General features: G+C 43.4%; 1 protein-coding gene across 3 annotated transcripts in view; it reads left to right on the forward strand.

The window, feature by feature from the left end:
- Dab1 (DAB adaptor protein 1) overlaps nucleotides 1-11,842 on the forward strand; it is a 1,123,238-nt gene that overhangs the window by 653,107 nt on the left and 458,289 nt on the right. For 2 of the 3 annotated variants that reach the window (XM_029539573.1, XM_029539575.1), the window contains exon 4: nucleotides 1,696-1,813. The exons of the other annotated variant lie outside the window; for it this stretch is intronic. The gene's annotated coding sequence lies outside the window, so the exon portion shown is untranslated. The remainder of the gene's footprint in view (nucleotides 1-1,695; nucleotides 1,814-11,842) is intronic. 3 annotated transcript variants of the gene reach the window in all.

Raw genomic sequence — 11,842 nt, forward strand, 5'->3', positions numbered from 1 at the left:
GGAGTTTTAACTGGATGCTGAGAATATGAGTTATTTGTGGCACTGTTAGTTTTCTCAGCTTCCTGCAGTTAACATACATTACTTTTACAGTTAAAAAAAAATTACATTATTTTTCTGTGTGTGTGAAAAAAGCAATCCCCTTACATCAATAGGATTGCCGGGGGGATTTTATTCTTTGAACAGCTAAGTGTTAATTATAAGGATCCTTATTTCTTATTAATGTGCAGTCGGAGATAGGATTCAGGCAATTTCCCCGGCTTCTCACTATTAGTTATCAAACTAGCTGCCCGCATAACTTGTTTCTTCGAACAGGTGACAGTTGCCTGTGCTACCAGTTCCGGGCTTACAAAGCCCTCCAGGAGCTCCCGTATGGGGTGCCGTATGGGGTGCCTTAGCTGTACTTAGGGAGTCTTCCATCCCTGTGAGGATACAGTTTCCTCATCTGCAAATGGGGGGTCAAAGCCCTCACTTGAAGACTGAGAGAACTAGAGGAGTTGCTTGCAGGTACCCCTCATGGCAGTGACTCCCCACAACCAGGGCAGAGCAGCAGCCGGCTGTGGAGTATAAGCTGGACCAACTGCCTGCATGCTGAACTCCATTCTCCTATTTGCCTCAAAGCTATAGACAAACTCTTCACCTCCCCGTGTCTCTGTAAACTAGAGATATGTGGCTGTATAGTCAGTATGAGTCATAAATTGACTGACATAAGGAAGCACTCAGATCAGTGGTCTCTTGTTTGCTGGGACCAGAATAGGTGGTATTGGGAGTTGTTTCTGTGGATATTGTAACAAGAAATCAGAATGTGCATTTCACTGAGCAAGAAAGATGCCATGGAACAGAGCCACCAAATAAATACAAGCATCAGTTTCTTGGGATGCCTTTCAGAAAGAATAGGCTTCTACTCAAAAGCTGAGCCAGAGCTTTGAACTGATGCCACTCCCTCCCCCATTAAGACATTAGATGGTTGATCACTTATATTCTAAAGATTTCTGGAAGGCAGACAGGCTGATTTGGTTATGTGGTAGAGATAAAGGGACGACATTTCCCTCATACAGATGGTGGCTTGCCAGGTGAGCACCTCTCCCAGCTACCAAAGAAAGGCAAACTGTGGCTTCCTTATCAGCTTTTCCAAATGCGAGGCAGATGGGGATTCACAAGACGTAAAATGCTGTCAGATATCAAGCAGAAGAAATGAAATCAAGTATTTTATTGTAGTGAACAATTTGGAAGAGTTGTGAGTCTTATTTTTAATATGCCGAGTGATAGGGCAACACGTGTGTGGAGCCTTGGATGGTGTGACGGAGGTAAGGAGGGGTTCTGTGTCATTCTGTATGGTCACCCAGGCTTCTCTGAAAAAATAGCACTTGAGTGGGGCCCAAAATGAGAAGACGAAGCCATGTCTACGCAACCAGGAGTGGCAAACAAAAGTCATGACATCAAATTTGCTTGGAGATTCAAGTGAAAAGCTGACTGACCAACGTTGTAAGAGTATAGTATTAGACAGTACAGAATTGGTAATGACTGAAGCAGGTAAATGACCACAGCGAGGATTCTATTATCTTGATAGATGGGAAGATACCATTTACCATATTAAAGTGTTTGAAGAGTTGCTTCATGGAAGATGGCAATGGAGTTTGGGTTGGCTCAAACTGGGAATCAAATTACAAGGAGTAGAATTTGTCTCTTGTTCTACAGGAGCACACTTGGGAAGCACTGAACTCTTTGGCATTGAAGGTGTGACAACAAAAGCCAGATGTCACTCGTGAGACACGCTCTGGGGCTAAGACCTAAAGACTAAGGACCTGAAACATTTGTAAGTTGTCTCTAGCTCACAGAATCGGTGCTTGGGGAAACATGTTCTGAAACAATGGGGCAGGGAATGTCTGAAGAGGACACGATGTGTCTCCTTAGGTGCCCTGGTTCTCATCCTTTCCCACACTGGCTAGAACTAGCTTCCCCCTGTGCAATGTCTCTCAAGAGCTGTGGGGATTTCTGTTTAAACAGCAAGCTTGAAGCCTGGTCTAGTTAGTGACTTATTTGCATGTCAAATTAGGGTTCAAAGAAATGCAAATATGCAAGCTTATTTGCTCAGATAAATTTGCTTTAGTAACCTGGAGGAAACAGTAGGGTCTAAAACACTCAAACTAAAATTAATGAGGCCATGGTGGCCTGGTGGCTCTTCTCTCCTCCCACCTTTCACCTTCCCTTTCCCCATCGTGAGTCCCTGCAACTCAGCAAACACTGCTGATTCCTGCTGTCTTGGAGTCACAGGAAGAGCAGTAAACAGACCTGGCAAAACCAACACCTTTTGTTCCATGCAGAAGTAGGCCAAGAGAACAAAGGGGATGAAGAATTAGAAGTTCAAAGTACAATAACTGAGACACGGAATAGGAAGAAAGCAAACAAGCAAAAAGTCAATGTCACCCTACATCTGACCATGTATAGAGGGACTTTGGAATCAACGATGAATTTTGACTGGCTAAGAGAAACCAGAAAAGTAACTCACTATACTGGTCTCCTTCCTGCCACCATCTCCCCTGCCTTGGGCTCAGGCTCTGAACTGGACCAAAAACTGCTTTTCATCCACCTTGTTAGTGCCACAGCATGTGCCATTAGATAGGGATCGCTGTCATCGTACTGGAGGAGATGTATGATTATGTGCACTGTGCTTGAGCTGAGGCGGGGGGGGGGTAGCCTGTCATTAGCATACCCAAGGTGGCATGGGTTGTGTTCTGCTAAAAAGCCTTCAGCGAGCAAGTCTGGAGGCAAGAAAGTGGAAGTCAGTTGGCCTTCACAGCAGTGTGAACTGTCCAGGGTGGCACTTGATAAGCGAGCTGTCTGGAAGGAGCAGAGGGGGACTGAGGGGTGGGGAGTGGGGGTAGATAGCAAGAAGGAGGCTCTGTGAGCAACACTGAGAACTCTGGCAAGGGCTGTGAACCTCATTCCCTAGGAAGTTGGCAGCCAGCCCTTACAAGTTTTCCAGCATTCAGATGACAAGATCAGAGTAATATGGCTTCATTGTTCTCTCCTTGTCACAGTGGAGGCTGTGACTGTCACTGGTGATTAAAGGACCATGGAGTGAAAGAGCCACTTTAGAGAAGTTAGAATGACAGTTGACTTGTAGGGTGTGAATATGCACTTCTGTGCGCGTGTGAGCTGGGAGACTCAGCCCCACCTCATGTCTTTGTTGTATCTTCTATATACCCCCCAGCCTTCTGAGTAACAAGCCCTATTGTCCCCCTTTTAAGAACTTTAGGTTTTAAAATTATCCTGTGGTTCCAGCCTAACATCCTTGGTGTTTGAAGAATAGCCTTCCCTGTGAGTCCCCATGGCCTCAACTGTTCCCCTGAAGCCTCCTTTACTTCTTCCCATTGTGCCCCACATAGAATAAACTGCAGTTTAATTGTGTGGGTCTTTTCTCTTATATCCTTGGTAGAGTTTACAGACTCTACATTAGTGAGATGTATTTGTACTACATTTATCTATTTAGTCTCTGTGTGTGGATCTATGCATGTATGTCTCTGTATGTTTGTGCTTCTGATGCTGTCTCTCTCTGTGTGTATCTCTGTGTGTCCGTGTTTCTCTGTGGGTATATGCAGTGAACATCAAAAATGACTTTCAGCATTAAGTTCTCTCTCTCTTCAACCATGTGGAACCTGGGGATCAAACATAAATCATCAAGCTTGGCTGCAAGCACCTTTACCAGCTAAGCTGAGTAAAATATTATATACACCCAGCTCTAACCGCTAGGACCTAGCCACAGAACATAGCATAGTGTGCTTAGCAAAACCCTAATAGATGGTCGGCTGATTGGGGAAAAAAGATACGGATGGATGGAAAGAAAGATTTCTGGTTTAATCTATTGCAAGGAAAGCAGATTCATCATTTTAGTGTCCATGAAGGGATACTGAACTCCATGAGAAAGACCACGAAGAGCAGGACGTGTCCTCTTCTGTGTCTTGGGCTTGCGGCCAAATTCTCTTATCTATGTCTGTCTGGCATGGTGTCCCACAGACAAGAATTCCCAACACCCAAGCTGAGTATCCTGTTCTCTTGGAATTCTAGAAGAAGATAACTATTCCTTATAATTCACACACTTAGTGTTAGGAAGCACACACAGACATACACACAGACACACAGACACACACAGAGATACACAGACACACACACAGACACACACCCCACTGAGATTACCTTCAAGGTCTGTTAGTACAAATAACTTCCTTCAAATATTATACAATTCTCTGGAGTTCGATCACTAACCACTGCTGGTTCCAAGGAGGTGATGAAGACCATGATGGTGACCCTGCGCTGTATCATTACCTACCTCCCCGTGGCATTTCAGGAGAACTCTCACTTGTTATAATCAATGCCAAGGAGTTGTTCTCACTGTAAATCAAACACAAGATAATGGATATTTTAATTACCTCAACTTACCCATTGCACATGCACATTTCAAAATATGTTACTTACTACTGATAGGCACGAATTCATTCGCCAAGTGAAAACTCAACTATATTGCCCTTAATGTGCAATGCAGATCTACATGTGGGTTAGATAGTAACATGTCTGATGGAGAGAAAACAGCAAAGAGAGAAGGTAGGTGAGGGGGATGAGGTTGGAGGCTTTGGGGGAGGGCCTCAGTGAGAAGGTGATAGTGTATAAGACTGTGAAACAGGGGAATGATGGGGATAAACAGAATTTAGGGAACGAGATGGTCAGGCAAAGGAAACAGCCTATAGGAAGGTTCTAAACTACAGGCTGCCTGACCACTGAGGAATACTCAAGTAGCAAGTGTAAGACCTTCGTGGATAATGTGGATGCAAGCTAGAAAGGCATAACATTATAACCAATAAGCCAGCACTGACGTCTGAGCTCAGCGACTAAACCTGGTTACATCATTATGTCAGCCATGCCTCCTCAACCTTCTCTATAAAATGGGAACACCAACTTTCCTGTCAGGAGCGCAGGAGACTATAGAGTAATAAGCCTAACGTGGACATGGCAGATGGAGCCGTGACCAATGCTGGCCATGCAGATCTACCCTGAGGGTTCTCCTGGAGAGCCTCGGTTTGCTCCTTCTCTGGAAATGGACCACACACCACCAGGCAGAAGCTGGCAGACCCCATTGCGTCCTGATACCTATCCTAGTGATGGTGTGCCCCTCAGACCCGCAGCAAGCTTCCCAGCTACCTTCCCGTTTGCTTTCAGCAGGCCGCAGTGAACGCTGGAGTCCAGGAGATGCTTCAGGCCTGACTGTGCCACAGGCTGCCGGATGGAGAACAACTTGAGCTTGAGCAAACAAACAAAGCGAAACAGTTTCCAAGACGTGGGCCTTTTGTTTGTGTGAGCAGGGACATGAACAAACACCGGCTTGTTTCAGTTTGAAGCCGCTTTGGGAGGAAACGTTGGCACTGCCGTCCCTAATTACATAATGTCTGTCTTCTTTGGCAATGACCTCCTTATTATTGTCCTTTCTGTGAAAAACATCACGTTTGAGACTCTACAACCGTACCCTTGTTAGCTATCTTGTGGACCTATTTCTTAGTTCCATCCAGCCCAATTTCTTTCCATTGTTCTTTTCCTGGTTCTCTGAAAATATTTTCTAGTTGATAGTTAAAGTGGTCAGGTAAACTTGTAAGTGACAGATTTACTTGTTTCATAGATATTTCTTAATCATCAGTTTTAAGTTTAGAAGGGCACTCCACCCTGGAGTGGGTAGAAGAGCTATATAAATATCCCCTGCCTTCCAGAAAGTTGGAAGAGGCAGATGCATCAGATAATATTCATGCTTCTTACCATTCGATGCACTTGGATTTCCATCCTAACTTCCACCTGACTTTGTGAAACTAGGCAAGTTTTTTAAAATTTCCAAAAGCTGTGTGTGAAACAAAGGACATAATCTCTAACTCCTGTGTGGTTATGCAAGTTGAGTTAACCAATATTTTAAAAATACTTGTCAACTGTCCATAGCATAAAACACACATTAAAATATCATCAAATGAGGCTGGAGAGATAGCTCAGTAGTTTTGAGCATTTGTTACTCTTGCAAGGGATCTTGGTTTGGTTTCTAGCACCCATATAAGAGCTCACAGACACCCCTAACTGCAGTGCCAGTGGAGCTCTTAACTCCATGGCACCCCATGTATGCAAACATATATGCAGCCAAACACCCATGCACATCAAAGTTTTAAAAATCATTTTAGAAAATCAACTGCCATTAATTAGTAGTATTATGATACAGGTAAATGACCAATTTCTGGGATAGAGCGACGTGAAGTTCCTATAGTGGCTGGATCCATGGACACACGAGTTTTGCAACATGGTCAAAGAGAGGGGAGACACTCCAAACACAAGGGAAAAGAGAGCAGAGGATGGAGACAGGGCTGTGAGTTCATTCAACAAATGACATTGAATTTCTGTAGCTCATGAGGCATTATACCAAGTTTTTGAGAAGAGAGTGAATAAGACAAGGTCACCCACCATAAACTCAAAAACTAAGCAAGAAAATTAATAAGCAAGAAAAATGTTTTGAAATTGTGTCTGTGATAGAAGTGGAGTGATTTCAAATAGAGCAATTAAGCACTTCTGCTGGTGGCATTATTTTATGTAAAGTGGTCATGAGTGGCCTCTTTGAAGGAGATGTGATTGAGCTGAGCTCCAAAGAACAGGGTGAGGCAGAAGACAACTGCTGAGGTAGGAGGCCACGGCTAGCTTTGGAATTCTGCTGGGAGATTGAAAGGGACAGGAGAGGCGTTCCGTGGATTTGGCATGATGGAAGGCAGAGTTATGTGGACAGAAGCAGCTTGGGGATGGGTTCAAACTGTGACTGGGAACTGCAGTGTGTCTAACAGGCTTTGTGTTTAAAGTCTTGAAGCTAAACACAGATTACTATCAGGGTGAATCACAGGAGTGTCTGCTTCTTTGTACTTGTGTTCGTGTTTGACTTCTGCTGTCTGATAAAAAACAAATAAGGGAGTGAGAGTGCAGAGACAACAAGAGACATTTAGCTGAAAGACTCGCAGTGATGCTGGGCAGTGACTCGGTGGATGGAGGAGAGGTTGCTGTTCCTTTTTAATGGGAGCTATGAGAATGTATGTAGCGGATGACTGAGTATCTCAAAAGAAAAGGGTATGTGTGAAGAACTAACATCTGTGGCAAGTAAGAAAGGAGGTACCCAAAAGATGTGGGGTTTGCCTTTGAGGGGCATAGGAAACCCTTACACATGGAAGGGGAGGAAAAGACGGGTACCCAGGAACAGATAAGGTTCATTTAAGAGTTATTCTGCTCTTGTAGGACAGAAATCAGCAGAGGTAGGATTAAAATACGAAGACAGAAGAAAAATCAGTGTACTGAAGCAGTAGTGGGAAGGTTCAGGGTAAGTTTCAGAAACAAGAAGCAGGCAGAGGCCAGCAGACTGCAAGGAGGGCGAGCCGGAGGACCTGACTATAAATATCAACTGACTCTCCTCACAGCGTCTCCCAAGAACCTAGTAGAAATACGTAATCTTAGGAGTAATTTTATTAACAGCTTTTTTTTTTTTTTTTTTTTTTTTTTTTTTTTTTAAGATAGTAGTGTTTCTCTTTGGGGCTAGAGAGATGACTCAGAGGATAAGAGCGCTGACTGCTCTTCCAGAGGTTCTGAGTTCAATCCCGGGGAAACCACATGGTGACTCACAACCATAATAGGATCCAATGCCCTCTCCTGGTGTGTCTGAGACAGCAACAGTGTACTCAAATACATAAAATAAACAAATAAATCTTTTTAAAAAAAAAAAAACAAAAAACAAACAATAAAGATAGTAGTGTTTGCTTTTTGCCCTAGGTCTCTGAGCTATCCAGTATCTGGTCCTTAGTTACCCAAATTGTGTCAGGGGATGCGTTCCTTTCTGTGGAGCAGGCCTGAAGTCAAATCAAGACATCGGTTGGCTATTCCCACAAGTTCTGTGCCACCACCGCCGTAGCATATTCTTGGGTCCCTTTTCCTCCCGTTGGGTTGCCATGCATGACCCACTTTGATCTGATCGCCTTTGCTTCATTTTACTACATTTCATTTTGTCAGGTTTGGTTGTTGTCTCTTGGAAGCCGTTCCTCTTCTAATGAGAACTAGAGAGGGCGTGGATCTGGAGGAGCATAACTGGGAGGAGTGAATGAAGGGGAAATTACCATCATTATCATAGCACACAAAATGTATTATATGAGAAAAAATTATTTTCAATAAAAAGGAAAACATTTGAAATTTAAAAAAAAAAACACACATATTCACGGGTCAGAGTCGGCTCCTGCTATTCCAAATTCACAAGGCTAGGACACTGGACCCATACACCAACCACTTCCTCAGATGCTTCTTAAATGTATCAGATTTTTGATTTAGTTTGGTAGAAGCCCATTGGTGTCTAACAGATGGAGGAGTACAGTGGTACATGGAAGCGGATGAGGCCTCCTCAGAGGATAGCGAGACAGGAGAGGAAGTGCAAAGGTGCCTCACACTCAATGTTCAGGACAACTTAGCTTGCACCCCAACAAAAATTTATCTGGACAAAGCTGGGAAACCTGTGACAGTGTGTCTGGTAAGTGTGATGGCCCATCTATCTACACAACAAGCCTAAACTCAGAGAAAATCCCCATGCATCTATCTACAAAGCAGGACAGTGCTAAATGTGTGGTTCGTAGGACAGTCAGACTCTATACATAGCCCAGCCCCCATACCCTCACTTCCTAGTGAAGACTATTGGAGCCTAATAAAGACTCCTTAATAAAGACTGTTGAGTATATCCACCTGTTTGCGATTATGTGGTCTCTATTTATGGCATTTGGGGTAGAAACAGAATGTGTTGTGAAGTAATGACAAAATTAATAAAGTGAATAACTGGGTGCGGTTAAGTGACCAGAAATAGCTTATGGGAGACAAGGCATTGCCTTCAATGTCAGAAGAAGGATGACTATGTCTATGAGAGCAGGAGAAACTCTTTGACAGAGGCAGAGATGGTACATCCATCCCTGCAGTAATGGGTTAACTGATTTGGCTAGTATAGCAAGTTCATGGTGTGTGGTAATAGGTAGTAATACTGGGAAGGTTGTTTAGAGCCAGATGGTGAAGGGGCTTGAATGCCAGGCTAAGGAGTTTGGCATTTATCCTGGAGGCAGTAGGGAGCCATTTAAGATTTTTTTTTTTATCAGTGGGATTATATGAGTAAAGCTTTGCTTTAGGGAAATTAAACCGATGGAAGAATGGAAGATGGATAACAGAGGAGGGAGACTGGATGTAAGGAGAGTCATTAGGAGAACATGGAAGAGATCAGGAGAAATATTGAGGGCTTGGTTATGGCAAAAGCAATGGACTAGGAGAGAGAGGAGTTTGAGAAGACAGGAAAACTGCAGAGACTGTCAACTGAACTGAGAAATGGGGTATCTCACAGGGATGACCCCAAGAGGACATGAGGCTATCCTAACAGCATCCAGGGGTGTGAAAACTGGGAAAATGAGGATGGATACCTGGGAAGTGCTGTGGAGTCTGGGAAGGGCTAGCTAAGCAGGTGGTTACAATGGAAGACCTGTGGAAAGATTGGTGATGGCAAAGTGGAATTCCAGAACTTGCCCTTTCTTCTAGATTCCTTTTGTTGATGTGATTTAAAAGCCATGATGTTTATCACTGAGAGAATTTGAGCAGGGACTTGCAGGAACCAAGGACATTGTTGGTGCCTCGTTCCCAGGTGGGTGTTTTCTTATATAGTATGGAGCCACCTACGCAGAGAAAGGCATCACGTAAAATAGACAGGACCCTACTCCATCAGCTAACAGACAGGACCCTACTCCATCAGCTAACAACCAAGACAATCCAGCAGCACAGGCACAATCAGAGATCATCTGAGAAGTCTCTCAACTGAGACATCGTTCTCAGAAAACTCTAGACTGTTTCAAGTTGACAGGTGAAGTTCAGTAGGCCAATGGCAAGACAACATGACCACTGATTGCTCCTAATGTAGTAATTCAGATCATTCTATTTTACACATGCATACACACACATGCACACATACACACACACACACACACACACATACACACACGTGCTTGAGCACATACAGAGGCAAACTCATGCATCAGACTCCTTCTCAGTGTATGTATACTGGGAACAAAATCTCAAGTTATATGTGTGTGTGGAGATTGGGTTTCTTCACTACATGTAGAAAAGTCTATTATCAAATATCCAGAAGATGGGGTAGGGGTATCAACATCAACTGACAAAATATTACTGAAGAATGAACAGAACTGATTGGGACCAATTTGTTCTCATTCCAAAGCTCCACTTCTAAATATTTTTAGGAACACCCACCAGTACTTCAGAGGAGAATCACAGTGAAGGTGAGTATGCTGGGCTCTCTCACTCCTCGCTCTCCATCCTTCTTTTATTTCTCAACAGTGCAGTGCAAAAGTAAATGACCTCAGAAACTATGCTGGGCTCCAAAGGACTTTGGTACATCAAGAAGGATTTCCCAGAAGCTAAAGTTACCAGGTCAGAAGCACACTGAAAAGCCCTCTCTAGTAAAAGCAGAATGGAAACCAAAATATTATTCTATACCTTATTTCTCAGTGTGAGAGGAGCTGCTTGGGAAATTTGGTCATTTCAAAGCTAAAAGCATTGAAATCAGGACTTGTGTTAGTCATGAAACCTAGATAATTATAGAAGAAAGCTAAGCGCATGAGCATCTGTGACAAACACTTCCATCCTCCACCAGCTTCTTCCTATAAGACCCCTGGCACACACCTCTCTCTCTCTCTCTCTCTCTCTCTCTCTCTCTCTCACACACACACACACACACACACACCTCTCTGGGATAATCCTACTCATTCTGGATCTCTAGCCTGGTGTCATCATGTGACCTCAGACTTCACTGAAAGTGAAGGCTTGAATCTTACTTCTGAGATAGAGTAACTGTGTGGCCTTAGGCAAATCTCTTCATTTCCCTGAGATTTAACAGCCTCATCTGCCGTCCTGAGAATTATATTAGTTAATGAGTGAAGAGTACTCCATAGGGTGCCTAGTATGCAATGGATACTTGTTTTCAAATAAGTTTTCCACTTTATAGCAGTTTCATATTTACTAAAAACAGCAAAGGTTATAGAATTCCCATATAACCCAAGCCCAGTTTTCTCCCACAATAATGTTTTTTATTCGTGTGCTATGCATCACAATGAAGCCAAACTGATATGTTATTAGTAATCAATCCCCATGCTTAACTTGGCTTTCTTTGGCTTTTATCCAACTCATTCTTTTTTTTCCTGCCTCAGGATCTTATCTAAAATGCCCCATCGCATTTCATTATCATGCCTCCTTATGTTCACACTGGTTATTACAGTTTTTACATTTTCGATGTTTTTTTGTTAGTTTTTTGTTTTGTTTTTTTGTTTGTTTGTTTCTTTTGGTTTTGGCTTGGTTTGGTTTGGTTTGAGGATTTTTTTTTTTTGGTTATGTTTTGTTTTCTGTTTTCTTTGTTTTGTTTTTGCTCTGCTTTGCTCTGGCATTGTCAGTATGGAGCATGTCTTTTAGAATAGAATATCTCTCACCCCTCAACCAAGAATTGAATGTCTGTTCTGCCAAGCAACTTGGACCTACCTGCAAAGGGCAAGGAAGAGAGGCATGCTCTGGTAAGCTCAGAGTTATAGGCAGGTCATGTTGATAATAGACGGGAGCTAGGAGGGTGAGTGACACAAAGAACAAGAAGCTGGCTGTGGAAGCTGGGCGAGGTGGCACATGCCTTTAATCCCAGCACTTGGGAGGCAGAGGCAGGAGGATTTCTGAGTTTGAGGCCAGCCTGGTCTACAAAGTGAGTTCCAGGACAGCC

The sequence above is a fragment of the Mus pahari genome, chromosome 6 (assembly GCF_900095145.1).
Source record: "Mus pahari chromosome 6, PAHARI_EIJ_v1.1, whole genome shotgun sequence".
NCBI classification, from domain to species: domain Eukaryota; kingdom Metazoa; phylum Chordata; class Mammalia; order Rodentia; family Muridae; genus Mus; species Mus pahari.